Genomic DNA, 15,761 nt, shown 5'->3' with positions numbered 1-15,761 from the left:
TTGAACCTCACCTGGGGGATCTGCAGGGAAAACCACGTGTGGTGCCGATAGCTGTGCAGGTGGAGAGAGGGGAGGAGCTGTTTTCCTGGAAGTCTGTGACAGCCCCCTTGCCCAGGGTCCAGTGGGCCAGGCCGTGCTCTTGGGTGGTGGTGGGGGGCGGCTTTGCCCGTCTGCTCAAACCCTCCGGGGTTTCAGTGACTGACTCCAAGCTGGGAACTCGCCCCTCTGTTGGTGAACTTGGGGCCTGGCTGTGTTAGGTGGGCCCTTGCCTGCTGGCTGCTGAGCGAGTGTGTCGCCTGGTGCTGCTGGCTGGAGCCCTCTGCGGTGGTCCTGTGCTGTGCCTGCCGCCCCCTGCAGGGGAGGCTGGAGGCAGAGGGAGCTGCTGTACCCTCGGAGGTGACCACGAGCTGGGTTTTGTGTACGTCGCCTGCCTTGCTGTCGGCAACCTGGGCGAGCACCCAGAGATGACCGGTGGTCTGCGGGGGGGCTGTCTTCTTCTCCAGCAGCCCCAACCCCTCTGGGAGGAGGGCGCTGGGTGTGCAGCAGGTGCAGGGTCTGGCCGTCGTCCTGCTCCTTCCTCCGTGGCCTCTGGCTCTGTGGGGTTTTTTGTTTCTTAATGCAGCATCACGCCCACCGCTAAGTGAATAAAACCGAGTTAGTGGCAGAAGCCACTCGCTCGCGCCTTCTCCCTCGGCTCCGTCCGCTTCTGCCTGTGGCTCAAGCGGCTCTCCCTCCTCGGCTGCGTGGCCGAGCTGGCGGTCTGGTCTGCCCTGCTATCTGTCCCCCACGGCCCCTGCGCGACCCTCCGCCAGACTGCATGCCACCTGCTCCCCCGCTCCCCGCCACCACTGCTCCACCTTGGGCTGGGCTCTGCGCTCCCGCTGGTGACTCCCCTGTCCCACTTCCACTGCTGAGCCGTTCTGGGTTGTCCACTGATGCGTGGCAGAGTGCACGGTCTTCTCCAGGTCCCCCCGCCAGTGGAGGCAGTGAGCGTTCGGCTCAGGCCTCCGGCTGCTGCTGACCACGTCCAGCCTGCCCTGTTCGTCCAGGGCGCTGCCCTGACACCTGCGGGGCTGGAAGGCAGATCTCTCTCCTGCCTGCAGTCTTCGCACCAAACCCCCAAGCCCTTGACCTTGGCGATGGGCGGCCTGACCTCTCTGTCCCCTGCAGGCCGTCTGTCCGTGGGATCGCAGTCTCTCTCTCCCCTGTACCTGACTTGCTCCACACATCCCAAATGCTGAGTTGACGGCTCCCCCAGATTCAGGGTCTTTAATGCCCCATGGGTCTGTCGGGCTCATCCCGCCCTGGCTGGGTCACCTGGTGCCTGCGTGACTGACACCTGCCTGGCCCTGCACAGGTGTCTCGCGGGTCTCGCTCTGCGGAGCCTGGTGGCTTTCCCAGCATCCTCTGCAGCCAGCGCTGGCCCCTGGCTGACACCTCTGGGCTGTGGTTTCAAGGAAGGTTCCAGCTCCTCAGGGCTGCTCAGTGAGCCTTTTTGAAAATGGTGTCATTTTTTTTTTTTCTTTTTTGACAGGCAGAGTGGACAGTGAGAGAGAGAGAGAGAAAGGTCTTCCTTTGCCGTTGGTTTACCCTCCAATGGCCGCCGCGGCCGGCGCGCTGCGGCCGGCGCTGATCCGATGGCAGGAGCCAGGTGCTTATCCTGGTCTCCCATGGGGTGCAGGGCCCAAGCTCCTGGGCCATCCTCCACTGCACTCCCTGGCCACAGCAGAGGGCTGGCCTGGAAGAGGGGCAACCGGGACAGAATCCGGCGCCCCGACCGGGACTAGAACCCGGTGTGCCGGCGCCGCTAGGCGGAGGATTAGCCTAGTGAGCCGCGGCGCCGGCCCGAAAATGGTGTCATTTTGCATAACAAGGTTCTGCCTCTGCAGGAGAGGGTGGGGACCAGGCCTGGGTGTTCTTGCAGGCCCTGGGGTCCTGGTTGTGTGGCAGTGATGCGGCTCCGTGCCTGTCCCTCGCTTCTCGAATCTCGTCCCTTCATGGTTTAAGCTGCTTACGTGAGATGCCTAGTGTGAGAATGAGCGTGGCCAACTCGGCCATCGTCACATTGGAGTTCCTCTTTGCACCCTCTAAGTCCCACCTTAGGGCCGCCCTAACTAAAACGCCACAGCCTGAGCGGCTTCGATTCCCGCAGTCCTGGAGAACACGGTGCGGTGCCTCGGCGCTCAGCGAGTGCCACCCTCCTGGCTTGCAGGCAGCCGCCTTCTTGCCGCGTCCTCACCTGGCAGAGAGAGGGACCACCTGCCTCCCCCTGCCTTTGGGGGCGATGCTCTCACTGAGCTGCACACTCATGGCCTGGTAGCCTCTGGGTGCTGTCCCACTGGGGGGTTAAGGTGCCAGCAGAGGAGCCTGGGGGGACACAGACACTCCGTGCACAGTGAGTACCTTCCCCTCCCACCGAGGGACACAGAAGTTCACGCTGTGGGTTGTTACTTGGTGACACACTGGCTGAGACGGCAGCGGGGACTTTGCCTCGGTGAAACGTGGCAGAGGTGGTGAGCCTTGGGATCCTCTCTGCCGGAGGGGGGGGGGGGGCAGGGCTCTGCCTGCCCAGCATCCTTGGAGTCTGCCGATTCAGTGCAATCCCAACAAAGACCTCAAGGGTGCGCTGTGTAGTGTGAGGTGGTGGTGACTCGCCCCAGTAAACGCAGCACCTAGGGAAACAGAGGTAACAGGAAATGGGACAGGAGCCCAGGTGATGGCCCCGCCGGCTGACCCTCTCCCACTGTCACCTCCGGCCAGGGGTGTCGGAAGTGGGGCCTCTTGCAGTTGCAGGGTTGATGAGGACGGCATCACGGCCTGCTCTTGCACTGTGTGGCGCTACAGCGAAATCCCCGAGGCCAGCCGCTGGTGAGGGAGGCGGCTTCCCCTGGCTCCGGGCCTCAGACTTGCCGTCTGAGGGTGGGGGGCCCTCGGTCCAGCCCCTGATGCTGCTGTTCCTGCTGGTGGCTCAGGGCACCCAGAGCAGGAGGCGGGAGCACAGGCTGGGGAGAGATCGGGCCAGGAGGGAGGCTGGCCGCCCTTGGGCTTCCATGACAGCCCACTCCGGTGACCCAGGGCCTCCCGTCAGGCCACCTGGACGCCACCATCGGGTCAGGCTCTGCCCTCTCAGGACTGTAATGAAGGGCTTTGGGGATTATGCACCTGCAGGAGTTAAGGAGCCACGTCTCGTTCGAAGCGTAGCACAGAGCAGTGGGGTGGGCTGGACACAGGCTGAGCACCGGGGGTGTTGCTAAGGAGCCGTGTCGTGTTAAAACTGGGCCAGATGGGCCGCGCTGTGGCCACGTGGGCTGAGCCTCTGCCTGCAGTGCCGGTTCAGGTCCCAGCTGCTCCTCTTCCGATCCAACTCCCTGCTAATGACCTGGGAAAGCAGTGGAAGATGGCCCAAGTCCTCGCGCCCCTGCACCCATGTGGGAGACCTGGAAGAAGCTCCTAAATTCGGATTAGCACAGCTCTGGCTGTTGAGGCCTTTGGGGGAGTGAACCAGCAGCTGGAAGACCTCTCTCTCTCTCTAACTACCTTTCAAATAAAATAAACAGTAAATCTTTTTAAAAAGCCACTTGGGGAGTGAACCAGCAACTGGGAGACCTTTCTCTCTGTCTCTAACTCTGCCTTTCAGATAAATAAATCTTAAAGTTGGGGCAGAGCTGCTTTGGAAGGCTTTAATGAATTTGCTATTTAAAGTAAATTCGAGGCCGGCGCCGCAGCTCACTAGGCTAATCCTTCACCTTGTGGCGCCGGCACACCGGGTTCTAGTCCCGGTCGGAGCGCCGGATTCTGTCCCAGTTGCCCCTCTTCCAGGCCAGCTCTCTGCTGTGGCCAGGGAGTGCAGTGGAGGATGGCCCAGGTGCTTGGGCCCTGCACCCCATGGGAGACCAGGAGAAGCACCTGGCTCCTGCCTTCAGATCAGCGCGATGTGCTGGCCGCAGTGCGCTGGCCGCGGCGGCCATTGGAGGGTTGAACCAACGGCAAAGGAAGACCTTTCTCTCTGTGTCTCTCTCACTGTCCACTCTGCCTGTAAAAAATAAAGTCAGTTCGGCTGCTCACACCGGAAGCAAGCTGCACCATGGATCCTAAGGTTACGAAAAGACAAGCCGGGCCAGCAAAAGGGGCAAGTGTTGGGAGGAAGAAGGCCTGTCTAAGCAGGAAACAGAAGCTTAGGGTCGTAAACAGAAGGTTGAGAACCAGACGACAGCTGTGTTTCCTGTCAAACAGCATTCAGTGCCGGGTGAGCGCTGTCCAGCTCGGGAGGAGGAGGGTGCTGGCCGCCCACTGCAGAGCGGCTGCAGCACAGGGCATCTGGAGTCTCTTAAGGGTGGCAATCAAACCTCAGGCCCTGCCCGCCCCACATGTGGGAAGGTGAGTGGTGGCTTCCTGGCCGTGGCCCCCACAGCCCCAGTCCAGATCCTGACCTTTGACCCTTTACTTGGGCAGAAGTGTCCTGGTGGGTGGCTGCTGTGCCAGCACCTGCCCGCCCTCCCGCCCCAGCAGGGGCACCTGGGGCAGGGAGGAAGCCTCTGTGGTTAGCAGAGGAACACGGGGACTCGCGTGACCATGAGCACACAGGTGCATGGCAGAGCTGTGGGGGCTGGCGTCACGGTGCTGCTGCTCTCCTCCCGGGGTGTCGTGGTAAGTGCCATAAGCAGTGCCCTTTGGGGCCGAGGCCTCGGGACCCTGAGCGCCAGCCCTTCCCGCCACCACACTGCCCACGGAGGTCAGGGGTCTTTGCAGTTTCCGTGTCATTGTGATTTTTAGTAGATAGTCCTTGCTTCCACGAATATAAGCGGTACAATTTTAAACAGGCTAAAAAAATAAGCCGATATCTAACGACGCAGCTCTGGGACGTCCGGGCAGGCTTCCCGGAGGGGTGTGGGCCCCGGCTCTGTCACCACTGTCCTCTGTGTCATCTCAACACTCACCCATTCTTGAAAGCAGAGCCGGTGCCCTGCTGCCTGACAGTGGCTCCTGGCATTCGGGGTCAGGGAGGACCGGTGCTCAAGGCTGGTTGTCCACGCTGACGTCGGTTCTTATGGCCAGGGGACTTGGGGAGGGGGCTTTCTGGATCTTTGAATACCTGGTTAGAACGCTCAGTCCGTTGTTTTTTGTCTGTCTGTGTGTTTCAAGACTTGTTTGAAAGTCTGAGTTGGAGAGACAGAGCTCTTCCATCTGCGGTTCACTCCCCAGATGGCCACAGTGGCCAGGGCTGGGCCTGCCTGAAGCCTGGAGCCAGGAGCTGCTTCCAGGTCTCCCACATGGGTGCAGGGGCCCAAGCACTCGGGGCATCTTCCACTGCTTTTCCCAGGCACGTCAGTGGGGAGCTGCATCAGAAGTGGAGCAGCCGGGACTTGAACCAGTGCCCATGTTGGATGCTGGTGCCACGGGCGGCAGCTAAACCTGCCACACCACAGTGCTAGCCACATCTGGTTTGTCTTACATGGGTGCAGGGGCCCAAGCACATGGACGATCTTCTGCTGCTTTCCCAGGCGCATTAGCAGGGAGCAGGACTGGAGGCAGAGCAGCGGGGACTCGAACTGGTGCTCCGATGTGGAATGCCGGCCTCACAAGTGGTGACTTAACCCACTGGACCGCGCCGCCTGCCCCCACACTTCTTCCTGATCCTGATCCTGCTCCCTCCTCCCCGGCAAGCGGTGCCGTGGACACAGCCGCAGCCTGTTACTACCCCTCTCAGGAGCCAGGTCAAGAGAAGGAAACAGTGCTTCCTGGCCACCCCGCTGGGAAGTGGCCTGACACCCAGAGGGGCACCCGCCGTCGCCCGAGGGCTGGGTGGCTGGGGCCTTGTTCTCCCGGCCACGGTTTCTAGTACTTGCTTCTCACAACCGCAAGCAGGCTCTGGTGAGCCTGGGGTTCCAGCCGGAGTCTGCCCAGGAGGCTGTGTGCTGTGGGCGCCTTCGCTGCTGTCAGCTGGTGAAAGGCAGGTTAAGGTTCCCTCTCCAACACAGCCAGGCTGGACGGACAGGACTCCAAACTGTGCTCCACAGGGGGCAGTTTATGTGAGGGTCGGCCAGCCACGCCCCAGCTGGCTATAAAAGCCAGGTTGCAGTTATTTGGGACTTTGTCGTGTTCATAGGCTAAACTTGTGTTTGTGACTTAAACTTGTGTTTGTGATGGACCCTTCTAGGCTAGTGGGCCTTTTGTATTCACGCAGTGTCAGCTCCCTCCCCGCCCCTCCCCCAAATATTTGCACCCCAGCATTTTTCTTCTCCCCTTAACTGAGCGGTTCCTAGAGGAGGGGACTTCCCCCATTGTCACGTTTGTTAACGACGCCCTTTCTGACGCATGGTCTTTGGTAGAGCTATCCGAACCCCACAGGTGACACACGTTCGGTGACGTTCCTGGTGCAGCCGAACTAAGTTTAATGAGGATTTATGATGAGGCACTCGGCTTGGGCCACAGATGAGCCCAGTGAGTGGACTCTGTTAATGATCCCGGAAAATGCCCCGGACGCCACGGCTGAGGATAGGAGTGCCCTGGGACTGCAGCGGAAGGTTTTCCTTGGAAAAAAGTGAAGACCTCGTTCCAGAAAGAACGGGCAGCGCTCCAAGTCGGCTCCTTAGGACGAGTTGAGGGACGATGGGTGGTGGGCGGGAGGGACTGCACCTTGCCTGTTTGCCAAAGCACTCTGGAAAAGATACATGGTCTTGTCTGCACACATTTGCAAAGAAAACATTTGTCTTTTAAGAAAAATCAAAGAAGCTGGGGCTGGCGTTGTGGCATAATGGGTAAAGCCGCTGCCTGTGGTGCCAGCATCCCCTACAGACGGCTGTTCGAGTCCCGGCTGCTCCGCTTCTGATCCAGCTCTCTGCTTCTGAACCTGAGAAAGCAGCAAAGGACATCCCAAGTGCTTGGGCTGCTACGCCCGCGTGGGAGACCTGGAAGAAACTCCTGGATCCTGGTTTCGGTCAGGCTCAGCCCTGGCTGTGGAAGACCTCTCTCTCTCTCTCTCTCCCCCTTTCAAATAAATCTTAAAAAAAAAAAAATCCAAGAAGCAGAAAAGCTCCACCTGAGAGAAAAAACGCAAATCACCACTTGGTGGCGCCAAAACCCAAGGAAGCCAGAGGGGCTCCGTGGGCGCGGGAGGCGGGAGGAGGCTGGGTCTGGAGACGCGTCCAGGTCAGCTCCCCGCCTGTTGCGTCTCACGTGGGTCGGGATGGGGCAGGGAATGCAGGCACAGTGCGGGGGCAGGTGTTCCAGGCCCCTCTGAGGCCGCACTGCCTGGCCCCAAGAACCAGGACACAAACCTTGAATTTCCAGGCGCACGGAGGCCCCGGGCTCCCACCCCTCTCTCCCGCCGGGCTCCGCGCGTGGGCGTTTTCCCTGGCAAGCTGGTGTCCTACAGGGGATCCCATCCTGACACCTGGAGGTGGTGTCCGCCCCGGAGCCGAGGCTGGGCCTGGCCTCTGGCCTCTGGCCCCTGGCTGTCAATTGGGGCGTCCTGGGTTTGTCTTTCTGCTGGAGCGCATACGGTTATGCTAAAGGCACAGGCAAGGCTGGGGAGGGGACACGGAGCTTCCAGCCCCCAATGCGGGTGCCTTCCCAGAAGCCCTCCCAACCCTGTCCTTTGGGGTTCTGGGGAGGCTGCGTGACACCTGTGTGGTGGATGCTGTCTTGGGCCACGTGGCCCCCAGCCCCACTCCCCTTTCCGCAGCCAGGCCCTGGAGCTGCACCTCACCCTCAGCACCCCCCCCCCCAGCCCCCTCCCAACAGGCACCCAGGAGGGGCCTCCTTCCCCTGTGCGGCTCCGTGACAACCAGAGATGCCCTCGGGCTCGACCCGCTTGGCAAACTGCACTTGTCTTGGGAGCTCTGGCCAGGAGCCGGGACGAAGACCAGGGGCGGGTTTTTCTAGGGTTACAGGGTCATGGGTGCTGGCGAGTGTAGGCTTTAGGAGTCCCCGCGGCTCCTGCCTAAGCTAAGACCCCAGGTGCAGCCAGTACAGAACATTCCAGAACCCAGAGGAGCGGGCCCGCCCTGCACATCACTGTTGGGTGGCAGCGTGAGCAGTGGAGCACTGGGGTACGGGAGTTGTGGAGGGGACCAGACAAGGTCCCCGTGTCCCCGTGCAGGGCTGACAGCTGAGAACCAAGCACTTACATCAAGCTGGGGAGAGCGGGGGACGCACCGGGGTGGGGTGGGTGGAGGGGGACAGCTCCTGAGGCTGCGGCCCCAGTGACGGGGAGGGGACAGGTCCCTTCCTTGACTGTGCTGCCAGAAGAGCCGCGGGCCTGTCCCCCAGGGTTGATTCCGCCCCGTGTGGCCCCCAGATCTGCCTCTCAGAGCCTCAGCTGCAGCCAGGGGAGCGTCCAGGGCCCAGCTGCTCGGCTGGAGGCCACCTCTGTGTGCACCCGAGCCGGGCTGCCCGGAGCCGCTCCCAGCAGGGGCAGCAGGTCCCACTGGGGCCCACGTGGACTCAGAGCCTCTTCAACCGCAGGCAGACAAGGACACTTCTGCGTTATTTATTTATTTGAAAGGCAGAGTTATAGAGAGGCAAAGGTATATATAGAGAGAGGTCTTCCATCCACTGGATGGCCACAACGGCCGGAGCTGTGCCGATCCAAAGGCAGGAGCCAGAAGTTTCCTCCCACGCAGGTGCAGGGGCCCAAGCACTTGGGCCATCTACTTCTGCTTTCCCAGGCCACAGCAGAGAGCTGGATCGGAAGTGGTGCAGCCGGGACTTGAACCAGCACCCATATGGGATGCCGGCACTGCAGGCAGCAGATTAACCCGCTGTACCACATTGCTGGCCCCTTCAGATACGCTGAAGCAAGGGTAGCTGAATTCATTCTCTGGGGATGGCACAGTGGGCAGGGGGGACAAAGCACACCCTATCGTGTGTGTCTACACTGTTTGCCTCACATCAGAAGTGTGCTTTGCCAAAATTCGCACTTACTGGCAGAAGGGCAGCAAGTGTATAGTTAACGGTCCGCAGGTTTGACGTGTGTGTGTAAGTCGGCAGTTTCAAAGGTTTTGCTTCCCGGTAGCCAGTAGCCCGGGGGTGCATTTGCAAGGCTGGTCAAAGGCGGGGCTTTGGGTGGGAGAGATGCTAGCAGACACACTTTTCACCTTTTTCTGTCTCTTTTTTGCAGGAACCCTAAACGCTAGCTGATTAGCATCTCCAAAGGAAAACGTAGAAGTTCCAGTTGCACAGAGGGCTACAGACTCCGGCCTGGGACTCGAGGCTGAACCCAGGGCAATATTTAGCACGGCTCGAGGGACGGAGAGAGGCCTGTCCCAAGACAAAACTCTCCAAAAATATTCTTTCTCACAACCCGTTCTTTTTCCTGGCGTTTGGCCAAGGGAAGGCACACAATTGCAATCTAGGTGAGGGATCTGGGGGGTGGCGGAGGAGGGGCTGAATCGCTCAAGGGAACACCCCCTGTGTTAAAGTCGCGCTCCTGCTCAGAACTGGGCCGGCGTGGACGGCCACGTCTCTGAGGCCCGGAGGCGGCCCTGGGAAGTCCACCACCTGCTAACCAGCAAGCTGGAGTGATGTGTGTAGCAACAACAAATGTGAGCGCTTGTTTCAAAGCACCCTTACCAGCCCTGAGGATTTTAATTCAAAAATGTTTGCCAACCCTGTAGGTGAAACCAATAAAGGTGTTTTTAAAATTCACCATTTCTTTGGTTAATAACGAAGTTGGATACTTTCCATGGCCTTTGTCCATTTTTCTACTGAGAGCCTTAGTATTTTGTCTTATCAGTTGTGGTGAGCTCTTTGCATGGGAGGGTACTTCGAAAAAGCCCAAGAGGCGGCACTGTGAGCTCTGCTCCCACCTGCTGTTCCAGCGTCCAGTCCTGAGTGCTGGTTCCAGCTCCTGGCTTCAGCCTAGCCCAACCCTGGCCTTTGCGGCCATTTGGAAAGCGTGTGGAAGATTCTCTCTCTCTCTCTCTCTCTCTCTCTCTCTCTTTCTCTTCTTTCTGGTTCTGTTTCTCTGTCACTATCCCCTTCAAATAAATAAATAAATCTTTTTTTAAAAAAAGGAAAATTGAATTAGAAGGTACATTTGGGCCAGCACTGTGAAACCCGGGGCCAGTTCTGGGAAGGGTGAAGGGGTCGCCGCCTTAAAGCACCACCGTGCAAGGATGCTTTCGGCTGACACGGAGCCACTGTGTTTGTGATGACGTTTTCAGCTTATCCACGGCCCCCAGAGAGTCAAAGCAGGCAACCAGGCTGCCCGAGCGATCGCTGGGAGGGCAAATGTGCCCAGGGAGACGGCACGACACTTGAGCGTGTTGTTTGAATTGCCTGGGGAAGCAGCTGCAAACTTTGCTTTCTTCTTGAAGTCTGTAGAGCCGTTTCAGTGTGATGGGACGCAGGGTGCGTTTCTGCAGGAGTGTGTTGACGTGCGTATTTGGTGCAGCCTAAATCACGTTCCATAGCCACTAAGGGGGAGATGGGCTCAGGGCTCAGGGACCATGCCTGGCTGTGTGCCCTCTGCACTAGGAGAGAGTTCTGTCAGGGTGCCTCCCGGGGTCTACACTGGCGGGAAGCTGCTGGAGCCAGAGCCAGGAACCAAGCACAGGCCCCCCGTCGGGGGCTGCGTGGATTCACTTCAGTTCTGTGGGCCGGTTTCCCGCTGACGATGTCCGGGCTGTTTTCAGTTTCTGTTTTTCACAGATCTAAAGGCTGTGAACATTCCCACACAACGCTTTTCCGCACATGAGGTTTAATTTCTCACGGAGAAAGGTCTGGGGCCTAAGGCAGACAGATATTTCCTGGCTAAGGAACTGCCACACAGCTTTCCAAAGCGGCTGTGAACTCCAACCAGAGCCACCCACAGCGTCACAACATTCGCTATGAGAGTTCTGTACCCACACTTCAGGGTGAATGAAATGGTATCTCACTGGGGCTCTACTTTACATCCCTTCAATATTAACATATTCAGCACATTTTCTTGACTTTATTTACCTTTTGTTTCGTTTTCTAGTAAAGCCTTTGTTCAAGACTTTTGCCCATTTCTAAAAAAATGTCCTTTTTTTTTCATGGAAAGTCTTTATGTATTCTGCATATAAGTCCTAATATATATGTTACAAGAATTTTCTCCGGGTCTGTTATTTGCTTAGAAATTGTTTTCAGGGCCTGGCATTGTTGCGTGGCAGGTTAAGCCGGCACCTGTGATGCTGACGTCCCATATGGGTGCTGGTTTGAGACCTGGCTGCTCCACTTCTGACCCAACTCCTTGCTAATGCACCTGGGAAAAGTGGCGGAAAACGGCCCGAGTGCTTGGGCCCCTGTATCCACGTGGGAGACCGGGAAGAAGCTCCTCTGGCCCAGCCCTGGCCATTGCAGCCATTTGGGGGACTGAACCAGCTGATGGACGATCTCTCTCTCTCTCCCTCTCTCTCTCTCCCTCTCTCTCTCTCTCTCTCCCTCTCTCTCTCTCTCTGTCTCTCTGTAACTCTGCCTTTCAAAAAATCTAAATAAAAAAAAGAAAGAAAGAAAAGCATTGTTTTAGGGGCCAGCATTGTGGCTCAGTGGGTTAAGCCACCACATGTGATGCCGGCATACCATATGAGTGCCAATTTAAATCCCGGCTGCTCCGCTTCTGATCCAGCTCCCTGCTAATGCACCTGGGAACGTAGTAGAAGATGGACCAAGTGCTTGAGCCATTGCCACCCACGTGTTCCTGGCTCCTGGCGTCAGCCTGGCTCTGCCCGGACTGCTGTGGCTATCTGGGGAGTGAACCAGCCGATGGAAGAACTCCCTCCCTTCCTCCCCGCTCAATGTCACAGTGCCGGCCCCTGTCACATGTTCTAAGACTCCACTTTCCTTATCTGATTGCTTTGTCACTCTTTTTTTTTTTTTTTTTTTGACAGGCAGAGTGGACAGTGAGAGAGAGAGACAGAGAGAAAGGTCTTCCTTTTTGCCGTTGGATCACCCTCCAATGGCCGCCGCTGCAGCCGGCGCACCGCGCTGATTCGATGGCAGGAGCCAGGAGCCAGGTGCTTTTCCTGGTCTCCCATGGGGTGCAGGGCCCAAGCACCTGGGCCATCCTCCACTGCACTCCCTGGCCATAGCAGAGAGCTGGCCTGGAAGAGGGGCAACCGGGACAGAATCCGGCGCCCCAACCGGGACTAGAACCCGGTGTGCCGGCGCCGCAAGGTGGAGGATTAGCCTATTGAGCCACGGCGCCGGCTTTGCTTTGTCACTCTTTGAAAGTTGCTCAGCTGTATATGTATGCGCCTGCTACTGTATTTGTTACTCTGTTCCGTTAGTCCATTTGTCTATTCTACTAAAACCGCACTGTCCTGGGGCCACCGCTGTGGTGCAGTGGGTAAAGCCACCGCCTGCAGTGCTGGCATCCCATATGGGCACCGGTTCAAGTCCCAGCTGCTCCACTTCCAATCCAGCTCTCTGCTATGGCCTGGGAAAGCAGTAGAAGATGGCCCAATGCCTTGGGCCCCTGCACCCACGTGGGAGACCCGGAGGAAGCTCCTGGCTCCTGGCTTCAGATCGGCGCAACTCCGGCCATTGTGGCCATCTGGGGAGTGAACCAGCGGATAGAAGACCTCTCTCTCTCTTTATCTGTGTAACTCTGACTTTCAAATAAATAATAAATCTTAAAAACAAAAACACCTCGCTGTCCTGATGGCCTCGGCTCTGTAACAAGTTGGGGAGAGGGCGATTGTCCTTAATGAGCTGAGACTCGGACGTTCACTCTACTTCCAAGTGACAGGCACCAGACTGTGTGTTACAAGCCACTTATTCTCACCTGCAGTGGGTTAACGCCGCGATGTCCCCTGCTTCGGCTTTGTTAACTATTAACACACACCCCACCCCACCCCACCCCCACAATTACTTCCCAGCTCTGTAAAGGAAGAGCTTCCACTCTCTTGCCTGGTGATTGGACTTCCGACGGACGGACGGACGGACGGAGAGAAGCGGGGTCTTAACCGCTGAGCCAAACGCCCACCCCCGGCACGAGAGGACATGAGAGGAAGGGGCCAGCAGACTGGAGAAGAGGCTGCGTAGCTTACGAACTCCGTGACTTAGGTATGGGTGGATTTTTCGTCCCTTCTGCGTCAAATTGCTTAAACTCTGCAAGCCTCACTTGCCTCATCTATAAATGGGGAGAAGTCCAAGCCCTTAGCAAATGTTCTCGCGTCTCCCGGGAGAGAAGAGGAATTGGGAGGGGAGGGGGAGCCGCTCGCACAGGCGCATCAGGCCTGGTAACGGATCTGATGATCGCGCTCCCCGTGGTTTCACGCAGGCTCCCCCTGGGGGTGTCCGCGCTGCACAGGCTCAGCTGGGCTCGGGGCTCTGGCTTTCCACAGGGCCCTTTAGGCCAGCGTTGTCCTGGCAAGAGGGGAGATGAAGGAGGGGGATGGGGTGGGAAGGGGCCGGCTCCCCTCTACCCGCCAGCCGCGTGGCCCATGCCACGGGGTGCCACGTGGGACTGGCTTCCTGTGGATTGACAGGGCTCAGAGCAGGCAGCTGGGCATCTGTTTCTTTTGCAGATGTTTGCTCTGCAGTCAGCGAGTCCTGGTTGTCTGCTCTGGGCAGCATCGCAGGCGCCCCGGGGCCCAGGCGCAGAGCTGGCTCTGCCGAGGGCTGCGGGCTCGGTCCTGGCTCACTTCGCGTCCTCCCTGCTGCTCCCAGTGCTCGGGCAGAGTCGCTTTCTTGGGGGGCAGGGGCCGCTCCCATCTTCCCAGGCTGTGTCCGGGGTGGGGGCTGTTGCTGTGCCCGCCCCGTGAGCCTGTCCGGGTGGAGGAAACAACCTCGTGGTGTGGTATGGGGGACGGTTTGGTGCCGCTCTCGTTCAGATTTGCGATGAAGTCAAGGTCACTGCTTGGGACAAACCCAGCCAATCCCGGGGCAGGGCAGGCAGGAGCAGCCGGGAGAGGATTCCCGGAGGCTGCTGCATGAGCCTGGGAGAGTTTTGTTCTCAGGGTTTTATCTTCGGCGCTATCTGGCCAGTGAGATCTGAAAACTCCGGCAGCCCTGGAGGGCAGAGGGCGGGACTAGCCCTGCTCCCAGACCTTGTCAATCAAACGAATGGGCTGCAGAGATGCCCATCACCCCCGTCCAAGTCCACACTTCTAGCACACCCGAAGTTCTCCCAAATGGCGCACCTGGCCCGTGTGCAGGAAGTCAGGGGCCCGCTGCGGGGTCTGCCCTCCCTCCTCCCCTCTGGCTCCTCCAGGCTGCCTCGCACCACAGCCAGGGCTGGACCGTCTCCCCATAGGCTCAGCATCCAGCATCCATGAGTTCCATTTCTGATGTGAGACTCCCAGCCCCCAGGGTGATCTTTGCCGGCTGAGAGAAAAGAGCTTCCCGGCTGGGGGCTGGGGGGGGGCACTGATGAGCCTCTACCCCCCCTCCCCCATCTGGCTTCCACCTGCAGCTTCCAGTCTACCACCTGGGGATCTTAGGGCCCTCCCCCCGCCCCCTCCCCCAGGGTTCTCTGCCCTTTGGTGGGAAGAAGGGACCCGTTCTTTCTCAAGGGGACCGTGGAGGCTGTGAGTCGGCTGCGGTGATGAGAACCGGAGCTTCCACACTGGGAGCTGGGGCCGCCCAGGCTCCGAGGGCTCAGGGACCCGCTCTCCGCACACTTCCCCCCAGCTGTCGCCACCCCGCAAGAGGAGATGATTACCCACAAAACCAAGCGCAGAAATAGCCAACCTATTTGTGGCTTAAGTGCAAGCAGTTTTATTTTTACTGTGCGTTGCTGTATTTTCTCTAAGTATAAATCATGACCACAACGGAAACTCCAGCTTCAGCCGTCGGCAGCAGCTCCCGCCTGTCAGTGCTGCCGATCGTCACAAAATGCTGGGCGCCCCCGGCCCCCGGCCACCTGACCCCTATGGGGCGCGAGGGCCATGGCTTCCAGGCCCCCGGCCATCGCTCCCTTTGGAGTCTCCTTTCTCCCTGGAAGCCCTCTGGTCACCCCAGCCTCCTGGTGGCTCCCTCCCCTCTCACCTCTCACCGGCTTCCCAGTGGGGCTGCTGGTCGTCCCCAGCCAGAGTGGACGACGTCTCTGTTCTGTTGGGAACTGGGAAAAGCAAATCGGTTCTGTTGACTTACATAATGACGTTGGAGTCCTCTCGTTGGTCACTCCGCTCGGGGTGTCACAGTGCCGTGGGGACAGGGTGAACTGTGCGGCAAACCTGAAACTGCTAAGGCGGATCCGTGTTGCTCCTGGCCCAGCCGGTTCTCTCCGTGCCCCTCTGCCCTCAGGCTTGGGACTCCGGACGCCTCCCAGCCCAGCACGCTTTCTCTCTGAGTCGGACCTCCTTCCCCTGCCCCTCTCTCTGCTCGGCAGGCAGCCCCTGTTCGCTCTGCAGCCTCTACCCCCCCCTCGCTGGCCGCTCCTCCCTTGGACATCAGCACCAGGTAAAGAGAACGGGTTCCAGCTTCCCGGGCTCGGCGACCTGCTCTCACACCTGCCTCCCCAGGCCACACCTGCTTTCTCCGCCCACCCTGCCCGTCCTGGGTCTGCGGCAGGAAGGCGTCCAGGGAAGGCCCCCTCTCTCCTTTCTGTCCCCTACCCCCACCCCGGGAGGACAGGCTGCCCTTGACAACAGGCGGACGAGAGCCGCACCCAAGGCCCCCTGGTCTGCTTCCCGCAGGATCTGAAACTGCTGACCCCCACCCATTGTGATCTAATTGATCCCGGCTCCTTTACTGTTCTGAAGCAGTAGCTCCTAGGCGGTCCCTGTGTTAAGAGGAACCCCTGTGATGGGGGGGGGGTCCTTCAGCAAAGGGATTGGTAGCTGAATGACCCA

The sequence above is a fragment of the Oryctolagus cuniculus genome, chromosome 5, assembly GCF_964237555.1.
Source record: "Oryctolagus cuniculus chromosome 5, mOryCun1.1, whole genome shotgun sequence".
Lineage (NCBI taxonomy): Eukaryota > Metazoa > Chordata > Mammalia > Lagomorpha > Leporidae > Oryctolagus > Oryctolagus cuniculus.
The sequence above is the reverse complement of the archived record's forward strand: the minus strand, read 5'-3'. Positions refer to the sequence as shown.